The sequence below is a fragment of the Lepidochelys kempii genome, chromosome 6 (assembly GCF_965140285.1).
Source record: "Lepidochelys kempii isolate rLepKem1 chromosome 6, rLepKem1.hap1, whole genome shotgun sequence".
Lineage (NCBI taxonomy): Eukaryota > Metazoa > Chordata > Testudines > Cheloniidae > Lepidochelys > Lepidochelys kempii.
Genome location: NC_136385.1, coordinates 99,914,394 through 99,933,381, shown reverse-complemented (window position 1 = coordinate 99,933,381; position 18,988 = coordinate 99,914,394). Strand labels below are relative to the sequence as shown.

The 18,988-nt window shown below is 43.1% G+C and overlaps 1 long non-coding RNA gene across 1 annotated transcript in view; it reads left to right on the top strand.

Moving 5' to 3' along the window:
* The first annotated feature begins 252 nt into the window (after positions 1 to 252).
* The window catches only part of LOC140913890 (uncharacterized), a 39,910-nt gene continuing 21,174 nt past the window's right edge, over positions 253 to 18,988 (top strand). The window contains exon 1 of the long non-coding RNA XR_012159688.1: positions 253 to 410. This is a non-coding gene — a long non-coding RNA (uncharacterized LOC140913890). The remainder of the gene's footprint in view (positions 411 to 18,988) is intronic.

Here is an 18,988-nt window from a genome sequence, read left to right as displayed (position 1 = left end):
AGTTTTAACCTCAGCTGGTAAAAATAAGCTTAGGGGGCTTTTCATGTAGGTCCCCACATCTGTACCCTAGAGTTCAGAGTGGAGAAGAAACCTTGACATCCCCAAATTTTGTTTTCCTTAATTATGATAACCATAGCAATATCCAATCCCTTTTTGAATCTTGTTAAGTTTTTTGGCCTCAACAGCTTCAAGCAGCAGTGAGTTCCACAGTTTAATCACATATTTTGTGAAAAAATTCCTTTCATCCATTTTGAATCTACCAACCCTTTTATTGTCATTGAATGTCCCTTTGTTTTTGTCATACATACAGAGAGAACAGAAGAAGTGGCTCCCTGTCATAGACCATTGTGCTAGGCACTGCACAAACACAGAACAAAAAGTCCTTGCACCGAGGAGCTTACCAACCAAGTGTAAGATAAGAATTATTCCTTTTGTTGCTTACTTTCTTTTTTGATGGTTTTTCAAGGGAGTTTAATGCTGTTGAGATGTACTGGATTGATGTAAGTATTTATCCACACAACAGAGGGAGCAATCTTGCCTCACATCACCAGCACATACTCTCTGTCTGGAGAAACTTGCCATGTCCAATGGGTGAGAGAGCACGTCAGGCCCAGATCCTCAAAGGTATTTGAGCACCAAACTTCCACTGATTTCAGTAGGTGTTAGGCAGCATTCATTGTTTACTTAATTCTGTACCCCTAAGAAACAGCATTTGGGGGACACTGAGCTATAACAAGGGGTCCACATCCCAAAGCTGAAATACAGTCAGGGATGTATGGTTTAGAGGAGAACAGTGTGCTACCGTAAATGTGCTGCTGGCATTGATGAAAAGGTGTATTTTGGACAAAAAGCAACAGGTCAGGGAAACAAACAAACAAAATCCCAATAAAAGAAGTACATTCGTGCTACTGACTCGCTCTACAAGACCAATCTGATCATTGGCTCAGAACTGCTCAAGAAAACTATATCTCTTTCCATTATCCAAAGGTTCTCAACAAGGAATGGAAACAGTTGTTTGGATTTTATTTCTGGTAAAATTTCTGTATGCTTGAGCTACCCAGTGGGGTGATCCCTGGTGCGAATGTTTATCATTCCCCTTCCATTTCAAACAAAATCACTACAGCACTTTTCAAGCTAAAACGGTAGGTTTCCTTTGCTATTAGCCCAAGTACAAAGACTTTAAGGGCCAAATCCTGAACCTATGAAGTCAGTGGGATGTTGCCACTGACTTTATGGGTTTAGGAGCAGGGCCTGATTTAGAAACCGTTGAAGTCAATGGAAAGATTCTCAAGGTTCTAAATGAGCAAGTGTAGCTTAAGCTCTAAGGGAAAATGACAACACAGCAGAAATCTGCAGTGAACTTTGTATCCAGTGATTCTTTTTTAAACAGGTCAACATCACTTATAAAATTAGCAGCCAGTATACAGAAAGCAATAATAACTGGTGTTATTAAATAAGAGGCATATTGGCAAGGAACTGGCATTTTTGTCTTTCTAGAGTGTTTGGCAAAGATCATCCATAAGGCTAAATGGGTGTAGCCCACACAATCCATTTTCTGAGAGTAAAAAGGGTAGGTACATTGGTGACGCTCATTCTTCTCCATTTCTGCTTCTGCATTTCAAAGATAAAGTATCTGTCTCACATTTGTTAAGAAAAAAGAAAAGATGAAACACATGTAGTTCAAATTTACAATGTTGACAGTTCTTTTATCCCCTTTGCACACTCATCCATTCCAATAAGGACATAATCAAGGGATTTTACTGTCAAAATCAGGACAAAGGAGTAGCGGAGTAATATAAATTCATGCAACTTTGAGAATAAAAACAACCCCGATGGCAATGATTTCCTTATTACTTGGCTAGCGTTCCTTACACTGACATTAACAGAAACAAGATTGATGGGTTTTGCCATTGCTTTTGGAAATATAATTATTAGTAGTTAACTAACGACTAACTGTTTAATGATTGTAAAGCTCTTGAAAGATAGTATCAGAACATAAGAATGGCCATACTGGGTCAGAACAAAGGTCCACCCAGCCCAGTATCCTGTCTGCCGATAGTGGCCAATGCCAGGTGCCCCAGAGGGAGTGAACCTAACAGGTAATGATCAAGTCATCTCTCTCCTGCTATCCATCTCCACCCTCTGACAAACAGAGGCTAAGGACACCATTCCTTACTCATCCTGGCTAATAGCCATTAATGGACTTAACCTCCATTAATTTATCTCGTTCTCTTTTAAACTTTGTTATAGTCCTAGCCTTCACAACCTCCTCATGCAAGGAGTTCCACAGGTTGACTGTGTACTGTGTAAAGAAGAAATTATTTTATTTGTTTTAACCTGCTCTACATTAATTTCATTTGGTGGCCCCTAGTTTTTATATTGTGGGAACAAGTAAATAACTTTTCCTTATTCACTTTCTCCACACCACTCATGATTTTATATACCTCTATCATATCCCTCCTTAGTCTCCTTTTTTTGCAAGCTGAAAAGTCCTAGCCTCTTTAATCTCTCCTCATATGGGATGCGTTCCAAACCCCTAATAATTTCAGTTGCCCTTCTCTGAACCTTTTCTAATGCCAGTATATCTTTTTTGAGATGAGGGGACCACATCTGTTTGTAGTATTCAAGATGTGGGTGTACCATGGATTTATATAAGGGCAATAAAATATTCTCCGTCTTATTCTCTATCCTTTTTTTAATGATTCCTAACATCCTGTTCGCTTTTTTTGACTGCTGCTGCACGCTGCGTGGACGTCTTCAGAGAACTATCTATGATGACTCCAAGATCTCTTTCGTGATTAGTTGTAGCTAAATTAGCTCCCATCATATTGCATGTATAGTTGGGGTTATTTTTTCCAATGTGCATTGCTTTACATTTATACACATTAAATTTCATTTGCCATTTTGTTGCCCAGTCACTTAGTTTTGTCAGATCTTTTTGAAGTTCTTCACAGTCTGCTTTGGTCTTAACTATCTTGAGCAGTTTAGTATCATCTGCAAACTTTGCCACCTCACTGTTTACCCCTTTCTCCAGATCATTTATGAATAAGTTGAATAGGATTGGTCCTAGGAACTGACCCTTGGGGAACACCACTAGTTAATGGTGCTCAGATATCCCCTCAAAGTACTGGATATCGCAGAGCTTCACTGTGTTTGGGTCTAATATAATCTTGCACAGGAAAAATGCCCTTCTGTCTCTTTAGACAACAGCATTGGACCTGCCCAGATCACAGCTGCTGTCATGCTGGGGAGAGCAGGTGCTGCTCCTATTGCCAGCAAGTGGATGGGGAGTGGCATTTTTGACCATAGGTAATTTAAGCAAACCTGTCTCACCTCAAGCACTTAACATCTGAATCTTGAGCAAACAAATCCCTCATTAGGCAACAAGGTGTCAAATAGACAGATCCATATAATCTGGGGCATAAACAGTTACCAAAGCCTTTAGAACAAACATGAGGAAAATAGTGGCCAATATTTCAAAGCTGAATTGCAAATTTTGCAGTACAACATTACAAAATATACGAATCCTGCTGCAAATCTCCTGAGTGACTACATTAAGGTGATTCATGAAGATAAAGGAAATTCATCCTTGTCAGCTAGAGATGAGAAGGATAAATTACCTGGGGACAGCCTATTATGTCTGTTCTTAGCACTTTTTAGATTACAGTCGATATTTATTTCTAATAAGTTATAATGTAATGGGGAGGTTCGCATTCACCTCTTCCATAATTCTGCTTTCATTCAATAATCCTTTGCTCTTCTCTCTCACCTTTAGTCCACGGATTTAACAATCCTTTACCAATATTTACTAATTAAGGAACACAACATCTTATGCAGTAGAAACCTATCATCCGTATTTTATTTTTGGGTAAACTGAGGTACAGAGTGATTAAAAGATTTGCCCATAGTCACACAGGAAGTCAAAGGCAAGTTCAGGATTAGAACCTAGGTGTCCTGTGGTAACTACAAGACATACTCCGCATCATTGTGTTTCATGCACATTTCCCTTTGACTATCCGCCAAGGTGAGTTAGAGGGTGGAGGCAGAGGCAGGGAAGGCAAAGCAACTCCATGTGGCAGGGGAGGAGCACAGCTGGCAGCCAGCTGCCCTGCTGCTTCCTCCTTCCCTGAGCTGCACAGACACAATGAGAGTGCCAATGCCAGGGGCAGAGCTGTCTCCTCGCTGCTGGGTGGCCAGGTCAGGTCTCGCACTATGGAGGTAAAGATAGCAGTGTAAATATTACCGGGCTCTGAAACCCAGAGTGGGGGGAAGGTCCCAATGTTTAGGCTCCAGCCAAACCTTTCATGTGTGCCCCCCCATTAGCCACAGCTACCTCGCCTCTGCTCCCAAGCATAAGGGGCAGCATGGGAGAAAGCATGAAGACATGAATATTTCTGGGAGTATGTCTACACTGCTAAAACAAAACACTCTCAGCAGCGAGTCTCAAAGTCTGAGTCAACCGACTCAGGCCCACAAGGCTCATGCTATGGGGCTAAAGATAGCAGTGTAGACATTCCTGCTTTGGCTGGAGCCCAAACATTGAGACCCTCCCCACCTACTCTGGGTTTCAGAGCCTGGTAATATTTACACTGCTATCTTTAGCCCCACATTGTAAGTCCTGTGAGCTTGATTCAGTTGATCTGAGACTCTATTGTTGGTTTGAGTTTTTTTTCCCTGCAGTTTAGACAGCACTGTTTCTGACTAATATTTAGTGGAAATGTGGCCAGGTTTCTTGGTACCTAATTTATTTACCTAAGAAAGTTGAGCTCAAGTGCAATGCCTGGCTTTCATGGAAGCCCCTGTATTAGTGTTAAGTCAATTTGTCAGCTGGGGTTGTGTGAGGAAAAAGAGGTCAAATGTCTTGTCCAGAAGGTTGCACAGTGAATCAGTGGCTAGAACCCAATTAAACCCTGCCCCCCCCCACCCATGCTCAGTCCTTTGTATAACCTGGTCTCCCCACAGAGTGCAAGTGAAAGGAGTTTGCAAGCTTACACGGGTGGGTGCCAGAATAACCACAGTGTTTGCACTTTGGCATTCGGAGGGAGAAGCGTAGCTCTGAGTCTGCAGTATCTCCCTCAAGAGCTATATGATTTGCCCAGTCTACATTTAATTAACATTTATAAAGTCCTTTAAAGATGAAAAGCTCTCTAGGTGCTAAGTGTTATGATGATTATGACTGTACCTCACAGCTGTGTGCCACATGAGCAGCTGGAAAATCTAGATCGTGATTGCCAGGGAGGTGATGACAGCTCTCTGTCCATAATGCATTTACCCAAGATGCACTTGTGTATCTGTTACAGACCGAGCTTCTCCCCCCCCCCCCCCCCGAAATTGTAGTATTTGTTGGTTTTGGCATTTTTGAAGGAACTGAATATCTCCAGCTAACAGATCTTGGGCCTAATGGAATGCAATGGAGCTACTGCAGGGGTGGATTTGTCCCCATTTGTTAAAGAGAGGGAGTTTAAGCCATGTTGCAAGGGTTATGAGGCAGCTTGGTAAGAGTGGTAAATATTATAAGTGGCTATACAGATAGAGATTTGGACTAGAACAGAAAAGGCAACCAGGTTTCTAAGAGTTTTAATCCTGGCCCTGATGCTGGCTGTATGTGTGGCCTTGAGCAAATCAGTTAACTTCTCTGTCTCCATCTCCTATTCTGTAAAAGGAGAAACAATCATTTCTTCACCAGAGTATTATGTGGATTTTATTAGTTAGGGTACAATCCACAAAGGTAGTTAGGCTGCTAAATCCCATTCTTAGGCACCTAAATCCTGTTTTTAGGCACCACTGCAATCCACAAAACTCCTAACTAATCTAACCTGGCTAACCTAACCCTGCCTATCTCACTGTATGCTTTAAGTTTTGCCTCTGGCCATGTACACTGCAGCCTCGCTCTAGGTGTCCCAGTGCTGGTCTCTTGCCTGAGCCTCAGAGTGATTTACTGTCTGGGGAAGATAGGTATTCAGCTGACTAAGGTTTGGTCTACACGAGCAAGTTATGTTGGTATAACTGTGTTGCTCTGGGGTGTGGAAAATCCACACCCTGGAATGATGCAGTTATACTGACCTAGCCCCCAGTGTAGGCAGCACTATGTTGACAAGAGGACTTCTCCCATTGATATAGCTACCACCTCTCAGGGAGGTGAAGTACCTACACCATTGGGAGAAGCAATCCTGTCGGCGCAGGTAGTATCTTCACTGAAGCACTACAGTGGTGCAGCTTTTTAAATGTAGATGAGCCATATGTCACATATAGGCGGTCCAATCCAGTAGGCATGCTCAGAGGTCACCTACCAGGTCAGGCCCATCAGGCAAGTTCAAAATAGCCAGGGAAGAAGCTCCCTTATGACCTTTAGTCCAGTGATTAGGGTACTTACCAGGATGTGTTAGACCTTCCCCCATCCAGAGAGAGGTGCAGGCATTTGAACAGGGTTTAGCAACCTCTCTGCTGAATGCTCTAATTGCTAGGCTCTAGAATATTCTGATTTATTGTGTCCTCAATCTCTCCTATTGAAGTTGTTCTTTAATTGGCTAATTGAATATTAATTGGGCCAATGAAAGAGTGCCAGTGAGATTATAGGATAGTGGCTGGAGCATTTACCTGAGAGGTGGCTAGTCCCTGTTCAAGTCCCTTCTCCCACTCAGGAGGAGGAGGAGGGCTTTGAACCAGGGCATCTCCTATATTCTGGGTGAGTACCCTATCTTCTCAGCTAAAGGTATACAGGAGGCACTCCACTGCCTCTTTCTCCTACCTACCTCCTGTTTTATGAAGTTAGGTGTGCTTAGAGCTCACCTAGGAGATTGGGCCATGTATACAACTATCTTCCCCGGCTCAGGAATCGCAAGCAGAGGCAGGAATCTATCTTCATGAGAGGGATGGGGCTTAGGACACACTCATCTCTTGGCATCTCCCATTGGCTAGCTTAGGCACCTCCTTGCCTAGTGTGTTGGCTTTGTGAATCGCAGTCTAAAGCGCCTGTCTCTCCTCATTCATTGTATAGGGTGCCTATGTGCTTAACTCAGGCTTTGTCTAGCACAGTAGTGTTCCTATGATTTTCTAGGCACCTACAGATTAGATGCTGGAAGGTGTTGTGATGCTGAGCATAAATCCCTTCATAGATCTTGGCCTTCATGTTTCTAAATTGCTTTGAAGATGAGATGTGGTAAGTATTATTAGTATTGATGGGAATTATGTGGAACTACTGAGAGCCTACATCTATAACCTTATTCACAGTGAATAGTTCTGTCTTATGTGAATAATGTCATCATGCTCAGCAGGACTGTTCACATTAATAAGTACAACTCACTGAGAGTAAGGGCTGAAGAACCAGGCACAGGATAATCAGGAAATGATCTACTTAACTTGTGTGCAGCTGGCTGGTCTTCATTAGGAGGTAAAATATCTGAGTGTTATGGGCTGCATCTGTCTGTCTTTTTTGGCATTCCCCTAACCTTGGTATATGAGCATATCTGAAATCCCTCAGTATGAAACAGAGGACATTTGTCTTCATTAGGAGATTGCTCTTGAGAGTCCATTGCTAATGAAGCTGGGTCTCATTTGTTTTTGAAGTTGTATGTAAACAGCTAGTGTTATTAGTATACAATTACCAGAGAGTAATTATTGACTTACTGTAAATATGGCCAATAAAAATGTTGCAAATTACTCCTCCTCCTCGATTCCTTTAATGTATGAATCATATCCACAGTTCATCAGAAAGCACATTTTTTCCAGTGGAAGGTGGAATGATTCTTGTGTTAGAAAAATGTAAAGGGAAAATCTCTTGACTCCTGCCCCACTTCAAAGCAATGTGACTTCTCTGACTGCTGATGCACTATCCATCATTGCATTATATAGTGGCTAGGAGAAACAGAAAAACAACCCCTAGAACTGCTTTAATACAGAGATATTGCATCGTTCAATCAAATATGTGCAGTTGGGTGTAACAATCATATCTAGCAGCCTGGCATATATATTTGTAAGAAGCCTAAGGTTAAGCGCTGCTAAAGGGGACTATTTGAATTCTGCTATTAATAAACAACTATGGGTTTCAAAAACGTGAGCTAATAAATCTACAATGAAGAGGAAAAGCCATTTTTTGTAGCTCATTCATATAAAATGCAGAAGGGTGTTTGTATGTTTTTAATACAACTTAGGAGCCAGTTAAATAGGTTTCTAAATTGAATGGGACTTCTTATAGTTCCATACCATGTAACATGTGTTATGAATGATAATGCTTTGCCCTGTACAGCACTTCACAGACAAAGATCTCAAAATGCTGTGCTAATGTTAAAGTCCTAGGGCAGCTGGCCCTTTCGGGGAGATGCATGGCAGCAGCCCTACTTGTGACATAGCCAACCCTCCTCCCCAGATGAAAGGTGATTTGGCTGGTGAGCCATGTGACCCAATCAGGCCTCTGGGGTAGATGTGAGAGCAGCCCTGGGAGAGAGTATGTGTAAAGCAGAGGAGTTCTAGAGAATGGTAGCAAGTTTTCTGAAGCAGACCCTGAAGCACCATGGGAAACTGTAGTGGGGGAGTCTGCTTGTCTGCTGCCTAGTGAGGTGACCTGACCTCCAAACTGTAGAGGAAGGTTGGAAGACTGCATCCCAGCAGAGATACTGTGGATGAAAGACTGTTGTTATGAAGGTTTTGTTTAGAGTTCTGTATCCTGAAAATCTGTTGCCAGCAGAAAGGTACTAGTGGAGGGAGGGCTGTGGAATCCCTTAGCCAAGGGGGAAGGGTTTGGGCCCAGGAGGCCACCAGAAACTGTGTGAAGACTCAGTAAATCAGTATCCTGAAGACACATTTGTTTTAAATACTTTGGAGTGTGGAAAGTTACCCACACGAGGGAACTGAGGGTTGGGGACCTGCAGACGAGGGTGTGCTTTGCATTTAGCGTCCCTGCTCCAGTTAATATACAGAGGCTCCCAGCACCGCTGTGAAGTAGGTAATTATGGCTAGCCTTACTTTTCAGTTGGAAGAACTGACACACAAATTTCCACTTGCCCAAAGTTTTTGCCCAAATTTTTAAAAGTGGCCTCTAATTTTGGGATCCAGTTTTTGGATTTTTAGACACTTGGGGAGAGCTGATTTTAGGGGTGGGTGAGCAGAGCTGTTGCCCTGGTTACAAACTTCTAGTGGGCTGAGCTGCTGTGCTGTCTGCTTTTTTGTTTGCTCTGCTCTCATTGGCTGCTTTTTTTTTTCTGGCTTAGCCACTCTCTGGGGCACTGAAAATGTTTTCTGCTCTGGCTAGATAAACCACTAGGACTATTCATGTGCCCAGGGCCCAATTTTCAGAAGGGCTGAGCACTCACAACTGTAACTAGAGTCAGTTAGAGCTGTGTGCGCTCAGTGCCTCTGAAAATCATGCCATAGGAATCTAAAATTGGGCATACAAAATTGAGGCAATTGTAACTAGAAGCCACTTTTGAAAATCTGAGCCTAAGTGACTTGTCCAAGGTCCCATAGAAAGTTAGTGGCAGAGCTAGGGATCTAACCCAGGAATTCTGACTCCCGACCTGCTGTTTCAATTATTAGGAGATTTGAAGGGGGGAGGGGGAGAATCTAGAGCTGTTCCTTTGCATTTTTTAAGTGAATTTGCTTCAGACATAATCATAGCCCCTATGAGCTTTTTTTTGCTGGCATGAATATTCCCCTTGATGAACTGTGTTAGCAGAACTGTGATGACTCCATGTTCATGAAACCTGAAATGGTCAAGGGTACACAGTGCACAAACTTCCATTTCTTATAGTTACTTATTAAAGCTAGGATTTTGGCAGGGAGGTCACTGTGTTTGTGAATTTTAATAAAGTCCATGGCCCCTCACAATGACAGCTGCCGTGAGTCTGACTCCCTCCTGCGAGCACTGTGACCTGGCTCATGTGGTTGCAGGGCCACTCAGGTTTGGCATGTCTGCCTCACTGTAGATAGAGACATGGACACACCAAACCTGAATTGCACTAAAATCCAGCGTATGGGGTCGTGACGCTCAGAGCAGGGAGCCAGACCCAGCTCCATGGGACAGAAGCTGGCACTGCTGGGTGAGCATGGGATGGGCTTCCCCTCCAACAACCCTTCCCCTCCCCAGGGCATGAGCTTTCTGTGACTATGGGTTTTTTCCCCTGCACCTCTGCTGTGAAATTGACCAAAAACATGCATGACAAAATTGTAGCCTTATTCATCATTCATACTGAAATGTTATGTTCTTGCCACTGCTACTGAGAAATTATTTGTTTTATTTTTCTTTCATTTGATTGTCTATCACATTCTAAAAAATCACTGGACATGTAGCTTCTAGCTGCGATACCGGCCCAATAATTTTTCTCTTCTAATGAACCCTAGCATCAGGGGTGTCCGAAGCAATGACGCAAAAACTACATTGTCTTAAAAAAAAAATCCAGAAAAATTTTAGCACTGCTAAAGACTACCCATGGCAGTACCTGCCTTCTCCAGAACTGGTGATACAGGGACCCACCCCAAAAAGAACATTTCGTTCCATTTCCCATGCTTGCAGCCTTTTTTTTCAAACCCTACTCACTTGCAACGTAGCCAGTGGGGAAAAGGGAAGCCTATAACAATACCAAACCATTGCACAACATCATTCATACAAATTGGGCTCACAGAGTTAAAATATCTGGGGAGACAAAATGAAGAGAAATTAGGCAAGGGCAAAAATATATATTTTCAGATGATCTTAAAAAAAAATCAGTGAGGCAGAGGAAGGCGGTTCTATAGGTCAGGAGCTGCAAGAGAGAATGCTCTTGCTACTATATGGTGAGATTGGGTAGAAGGACAGAGAGGAAGTGAGTACTAAATGAACCAGGAGTGTGAGTGTGTGTGTGTGGGGGGGATAAAAATCTTTAAAACTAAGAATCTCAAACATGGAGGTATGAGAGCAGAATGGATTCCTGGCTAAACACACCATTAATCTTAAATCATATTTGACGTCTCCTACTTCCGAGTTTCTTCACGCAGTTCCTCTGAGAATACTTCATGCTTGATGACTAATACTATAGAATCTCAGAAGGACCCTTTTGCATTTCTAAGGACATGTTCACAGAGGATTTATAGTGTATGTGGTAGAGGTTGCCCAAATGTGAAGTCTTAAATACAGTTGCTCTAGCAAGGCTAGAGAAAAATGAGTCAATAATAGAAAGAACAAGGGAGCCACCTGACAAAGTTTAATTTGGAACAATTCTGTTTCAAATACCATGTGGCCGTGTTAGAGAAAAGGACACTGAGAAGAAGGGCAAAATGATCCCTGCGTTATGCATCATAACTTCAGCAGTGGTTGTTAATGTGAAAGGCTTGGGAAGAAGCGGTGTTGACTAAATTTGCCCCCCAAAGTCAATGCAGCTCTGTGTTGAATTTGCAGAAGCATCCTCCTGGGAACTACAGCGATGATAGGCCAAAACCTACTCCCACTGAAGCATCTCCAAAACTAACTCACCATCTTCCTTCAAGACCCTCCATTGTTTGCTGGGATGATGATATCATTTCTAGATTTTCACAATGATCCCTTTTGTCTTGGAGTCTAAGAAGCTTACAAAAAAAATTGACAAGGGGTAGGCTGTTGTTGCATTGTGACCAATATTGTTTCCATGTCTATCTATATCCATTTCTTGATGGAAGGCCTGAGTCTGATGCCCTTATTCACACTGACTGATTTAATTCCAGAATAGTCCTATTAGAGTCAAAGAGGCTAGTCATGGAGCAAAAGTAGTAGAATCTGGCCCTTAATGTTGGGAAAAATGTTTGTTCAATTGCAGAGGAGAGTCCCCCATGGAAATGTAGAAGATGCCTTGCCTGAGATATTTGAACCTGGCCTAGACAAAGGACTAAAGAATATACTTAAGGTGGCAGGATTTGATTTAGATTTTTTGTAATTTCAACTGATACCAATGTTTATTTTTAAGCACTTTATTTTTAATCTATTTAAATTTGCACAGCTATGGGAAGTTTAAGGGGGCAGACGAGTATTTAATTATTGTAGATGTTGAGATTCAAACACTTTATACCCATTAAAATACAAATCGTCAGCAGCACATGTCAACATGCACAAAGTAAACTGCCTTAAATTAAATTCTAATATGTTCTGAAGCAGCATTTTTGTTGGCCTAGCTGTAATCTGATTATTGATAAAAATTTGTCAGTTTGTGGGGTTATGGTGAATTCAATGTTTATTAACATTTACCCATTAAAACAAATCAAAACCAACCCTAAATATACCCTAGGGAACAATCCTACATTAGCAAATTATTGGGACTAGTAGAGCTAAAAGGCCATTTCCATCTCTAATGTCTAGGATTGTACGACAGGCCTATGACTTTTGGTTCAAACTATTCATTCACTGAATCTCATTTTGTGACAGGCAGGGACTTGGATTTGATTCCCCTCCACTTTTCCTTGGTTACATTAAAAACATCAGAAGATGGCAGCAGAGATTGCTGACTCCTTCACATTTTGTTGCAATATTTGTCCAGCAGGATACAAATGCTCAGTGAAAGAACACAGGGCAGAGAGTCTTTTGTAAAAACATATTGATTTCATTCCAGAAAGATAAATTCATGGACTCTTAAGAGCTTATTCCTCAGTTCATTTTTTAATAGAAGTAATGTAGGAGTTATGAAAAAAAGATTCTCTTGTAATAAAATTCACTATCACATTCACTATCACTTCCATATGTCTTAATGGCAACACTCAGAAAAATAAGATAGCACTTGAGAAAGGCTGTAGATGCATTGCCTCTGTACAGTCTCCCTACCTCACAAATAATTCATATGTGGGTGCTGTTGCCAAGTTCCCTATAAGAACATCAGACTAGAGAACTGTACTCATACATTAGACTGAAAATGAGTGAGAGATACTGAGGAACTTAATGGAGAGTTGCTGAGCAACTGAAAAATAATTTCAGCAAGTGACTAATGGGACTGGCAATGGTGCCAAAGAAAGAATATTGGTGCCTTTCCTACCCTAGATTTAATAGCAAGTAACTGATAGGATGTGTGTGTAGGTTAACTTGACCTTCTGTTGCATGCAATGCACGCAGTTCTGAGTTCAGGTACATAGAGACATGTCTCTGCATATCTAGTAAAATGAGTGAGGGAGGATGCCTATATCTTTTAGTTAAGCTGTCAGGCTCTGTAGTGATTCCTGCCCCAGAAAGACCTAGACAATAGTTATTAAGAGGAAGACTGGATGGAAAGATGATTTATATCTAAAGGCAGGAGACTGGAGAAGATGCAGTAGAATCTGAACTACAGCTTTGGTCTGTCTCACTGCCTTTGCTGCCCTAGTAGATTTGAATTTGCTGTTCCCTGCTTTTACTCCTGCTGCTGCACACTGGAGTTTTGCTGCTCCTGCCTACCCCAGGAAGAGCACTTGCAATCTGTCCCTGCTTCTGCTGCTTTTCTAATGGCCACAGCAGTATCTAGATCGGGGTGGGCAAACTACAGTCTGCAGGCCAGATCCGGCCCATCAGGCCTTTGGATCTGGTCTGCGGGATTGCCACACCCATGGTGCCACAGGGCTAAGGCAGGCTCCCTGCCTGCCCTGGCCCCATGCCGCTTCCAGAAGCGGCCAGCACAATTTTCCTGCAGCCCCTGGGGGTGGAGCAGAGGGCTCCGCGTGCTGCCCTCGCCTGCAGGCACCGCCCCCCACAGCTCCCATTGGCCAGGAACAGGGCCAATGGGAGCTTCAGCGGAGGTACCCGCATGCAAGGGTAGCACGTGGAGTTCTCTTCCCCCCACCCCCAGGGACATGGCGGGGGGCCAGGGCAGGAAGGGAGCCTGCATTAGCCCTGCTGTGTGCTGCTGCCACCCCAGAGCTGCTCAAGGTAAGCGGCGCCGGGCTGGAGCCCGCACCCCAAACTCTTCCTGTACCCTGCACACCAACCCCCTGCCTTGAACCCCCTGCTGCACCCTGCACCCCAATCCCCTGAGCCCCCTTCTGCACCCCAACACTCTGCCCTGAGCCCCCTCATATGCCCCACACCCCAACCCCTTGCCCTGAGCTCCTGCCTGCACACCACACCCCTTCCCACACTCCAACCCCCTGCCCCAGGGCTACATTCACGGTCCCGCATGCAATTTCCCCACCTAGTTTGCCCAGCCCTGCTCTAAATGTTCTTGCTTTTTCCTCCAGCGCCTCTGCTTCGCTGAGTTGTACGTTAAGTGTTTGTGGGACTCTATTCCTAGGACTAAGAAAAGGGGGAGTAGAAGTGGTGGATGGGTTATTCCCCAATGACCAAAATGAACTGTTACTCACCTGAGTGATCCCCTTGAATTCAATGGGGCCACTTGAATGAGCAAAGACTGCTTGCATGAGTATGGATTGAAGTTTTGTATCTACATTACCTTCTATAAAGTTCCAAAATTGAGAGAGAAAAAAAATCAGCTATGTAACAGCCCATGGCGTATGTAGATTGTGCTACTCAGACATGAATTCTGACAGCAGCTTTCTGTGCTTTCCCCTGAAGCACCTCTGCCTCCTCTATTCCCAGTTGTAGCTGAATTCTGCTTATCATATGGACAGTCTGGGGCTAAAGAAGCCTTTGAGCACTGGGTTAATAGTTTCACAGCAGAATATTATTTCTTTTGGCTAATATTGCCATGTACCAGCATTTCACCCTCAGGAGTAACTCAACTGTTGTAGCTCAGCTATTTCTTAATAGCACAGGAGTAGATCAAAATGTTCATGGCCAATGTATGAATCTGAGAGCAGATGCTTGCAGCAGTAACCTCAGTTCTGGCACATATGATTTGTGAATTTTCTCTTCATTTTGCAGGGTGAGAATGTTGCTCCTTTTTAAACTTAAGCCTTACAGGGAATTATCCAGGGTGCCAGTCAAACTGATGTTTGAGGATTTACATGTATGTGTGCACGGACTGTAGGTTGGGAGACCTGTCTCCTCTACCCACCTCTGCCACAAACTTTAACAGTTCACCCAAGCTCTGAGATTCTGCTTCCCCCATCTGTAAAAAGAGAATCATAATATTTCCCTAGCTTGTTGTGAGACTAAATAAACTATGGTTTGTGAAGCAAATTGAGAACTGGAGCTGGAAAGTGCTATCTGCATACCTACCCAGCCATCCCTTGTTCCAGTGCCCAGAACATTAGTGAAGTTGCATAATTTGAGAAGGGTCACTAGCCAGCCACGCTGCATGCTGTTATTTTATATGCCATTGGCCTGATTCACAAGCTAGGTTGTTGTCCCTTTGTGCCACTCTGGAGGTACAAAGATGCTATAATCACACTGCAAAAGTCCAGCAGCCAATTCTGGAGGTGAATTCCCCATTGGTGCATCTTTACTTCAGTTATATCTTGTGCCTCCATCCTTTATGCCAGGATAGGGGCATGGTGGTGGTCCTGGTATGCAAGTTATCCAACATAAAGCTGGTTGCTGATAACCAGGGATCTGGAAGAGGAAATAATATAGCCCAATGTGTCATTATGTTTCATCTCAGTGGAGCTAGTTCATGGTGATACCTGTGAGATTCTTATATTGGTATTTTTTTTTTAACTCTCTAAATTGAAGATTTCTAGTGTTGGGGAAACCTCCAAGGGGTTATGTGTTCAAGGTGAGAATGGATTAGCTCCCAAAATGGATGGACTTTTCTGATTGTTCTCTAAATTATTCAGATATCTTGAGTTCGCGCTATTGCTCCTGGTCTATCCCAAAGCATAACAGAGCGCTTCCTTTCTTGTTTGATTTAGGCTCTTCTGGTTCAGCTGGAATCCAGATATCAATCCCCAACATTTTTGTTCAACATTTGGGTGAAGATTCTGAGCAATTGTTTTATATGAACCCTAATTATGTCACATAGTCAAAGTGGCAAATTGAAATGGTTCCTTTTCTCATTATCTGCTGTTTAAAATATGCCCCTTCAAGACTGTCTGGCCATGTATTATGCTGTTTTGTGTAGATATAAATATAGGGGACAGCCTTTTAAACCCCAAGCCATAATGGCTTCATCCCACTTTGTTTGTTACATCTTGTCTTGGATCTTTTTATACTGATACCTTTAGAGTGAAATTCACTTCACTGAAGGGGCTGCATACAAGGACCTCACTTTTAGGGTCACCAAGATCGCCTGGTATAATTTTTGGCTACTCTTGTAGGGAAGCAAATGAGTCATTGTTTGACCAGCACAGCTGTTGTAGACCTAAGGCTAATTTTTTAAAATAAACTGTTCTGGTTTAAAGAAGTCCACCATTAACCACTTATCTTTCAGGGTTAGATTGTTGAACCCCTTACTCCCAATAGTAGTAATGGGGTTGTACTTAATTCTCATGAGCGCCCCTTGGCCAAGTGCGCACACCTGCGCTCTTTCTCTACCTGTTTAGTGGTGGGTCTTCGCTGACTCAGCCCTCCAGCCAAGTCATACACAGTCCGTCTGTGAGATAAAAGATAAACAAACCCCTTTCAGAGTACAAGCCCAACAGGGGCCTCCCTGAGTGTCCTCTTCGATGTCTCCCAGTTTGTCCCTGCTCCAGAATAGAGCAGTGCCCCAGGGCTCTTTCCCTGGAGGCCATGTCTTCACCCTTTTAGGGCCTTTCTGGCCACAACTCTCCAGCTGGGCCACTGCAGTTCAGTTCCCTCCACTGGAGGTGCCTCAATGGGCTGGCTACTTCCCTACTGTGGCTAATGGGGGGGTGAAACTAGGCCTGCACACTACTCTAGGTCCCAGCCCAGAGATCCTGTCCCATGTCCCTTTATTTAAGTTACATCACTGCTCTAATTCTCTGGGTCACTTCCCCACAGCTCTGTGTCATCTTCACCCTTACCTCAGGGCCTTGTCCTGATGGAATCCCCACAACCAGCTCAGGGCTCCTTCTCACTAGGTTCTGGCAGGACTACCTCATCCAGCCAACTACATAACTTCTCCAGCTCTAGCAAGGAACTGATCTCAGGCTGGCCCTGCAGCTCTTTTTATACTAGCTGCTGGGTCCTGATTGGTTGCTTCCCACACAGCTGCTCTAGGCAGCTTGGAGGACCTCTCTACTGCCCTTTTCTGGGGTGGGGTGTGGCAGAGCTACAAGGCCTCCAGCAGGGGGTCTCAGGGCCTAGTCCATCCCGTCACAACGGGGCAGTTACTCAAACAAGTAGTCACTTTGAAATCAATAGGTCTACTAATGCAAGTAGGTGCTCCTAAGTGGGAGTTAAGGGCTCACAGTTAGGCCCCTAGTAAGTATAGAATCAGGCAGCACACAGTAAGATCTAGTATCTTTTCTCCAAAGATCCCAAAGGGTTCAACATGCTTCACAAACTAAATATACCCAAGGATTGCCCATCACTGAAATGGGTGGAATTGAACTGCTTTCAAGTAGGGCTGTCAAGCAATTAAAAAAATGAATTGTGGTTAATCGTGTGATTAAAAAAATTGACAGCCTTATTTTCAAGCAAAGCATAACAACAATGAACAGCGCTTAACAGGCAGAAAGTGAGGAAGAATACTTTATCCAGTTAAAATTTATTTAGTGGCTTCTTATATCACCTAGTTTAATTTTCTTTTTAGCATGTTTAAATCATAAATGCTCAAAAGTAAACTCCTGAGATATCAGGGGACATTGATTTTAATCAGTGCAAAAGGAAATGGTTCAAAATTGAAACGAACAGTCACCACCACTGGCAAAAGTATGTAGATGCCTCCTTTGCTTCTGTCTCTTAGGGTACATCTACGCTGCAAGTGAGGATGTGATTATAGCAGGTGTAGGCATGCCCATCCTAGCTTTAATCTAGCTGGCATGGCTAAAAATAATAATGTAACTGGGCAGCACAGGCTTCAGCATGGGCTAGCAACACAAGTATGTACTTAAGCTCCTTAGCTGGCTGGTACTCAGGTAGCTAACCAAAGCTCGTACTCAGGCAGCAGACGTGTGTTGAAGCTCATACGGCCATGTCTACATTACTATTGTTACCTGCGTTAGCTAGATTAAAGCTAGTATGGATATGCCTAGCCATACTACAATCACAGGTTCCCTTGCACTGTGCATATACCCTAAATTCTCTTTCCTAACTCTGCCTTTCCTTTAAAGACTGGACAGTCAACAGGCTACCTATCAAACGGGCTCCAGTAAGCAGCAGGGAAAGTGTTCCCACTATTTATTTCCGTTTAGGAATGTACGAAGTGGAGTCTTGCAGTGTAGCCTCCTGTTATCAGTGGCCCACTGTTGATTAAGACTGTGGAGATAGCAATCTGCCTGGGTACCAATTCATTACATAAGATGGCTTTTTCAGTTAATTTGGGCACAGGTTATTGATTTAAACCAAATTTAGGAGGTTCCCCTATCATTTTTAGCAAATAAAATCTTACATTGGATTGGATTTCACTGCCTTAAATAGGAAAAAATGGCACTCCATTGAAAATGTCTTCTGGCTATAAGGCCAAATCCTAGAGGTTCCATCAATACATAGTGCTACTACTTTCAGTTTTTAATGGTCAATGTCTGGTTCGATAAGGATGTGCATGCTTTTTCTTGAAAGAGCCTTCTCCCCCCCATCTCTTTCTCTCTCTCTTTCTTTTTCACTCAGTACTTTCAGCCTGTCGCTGTCACTGAACTGATATCTGTATCTGCAGGATTTTGTTGGTGTTACCTGCTCAACACATTTCAGAAATATTTTCCTCATTTTTTAACTATTAATCTCAAGCTTTCCAGGTCTGGAGTCAAGCTTATTTCAGTAGTTCTTCCTGTAGAGGCAACAGTAAATATGAAATATACTCCTGGTAAGTCTGGGTGCTCTTGGATAGACTTGGGATGGATCCTAACTTCCTTGACATTTGGAAGTCTAGATCAGGCTCCAACCTTTGTGAATGGGGCCTGTTTTTCATCTTGACATGCTCATAGTTTTATGTCAGCTACTCCATTTTAACAACACAAAGCACAAAACATCTACAAAGCACTGAACAAACATTAACAAATTAAGCCCCCATAACACACTTTGGGCAGGGAAGTACTATTATCCCCATTGTACAGGTGTGAAACCAAGGGACAG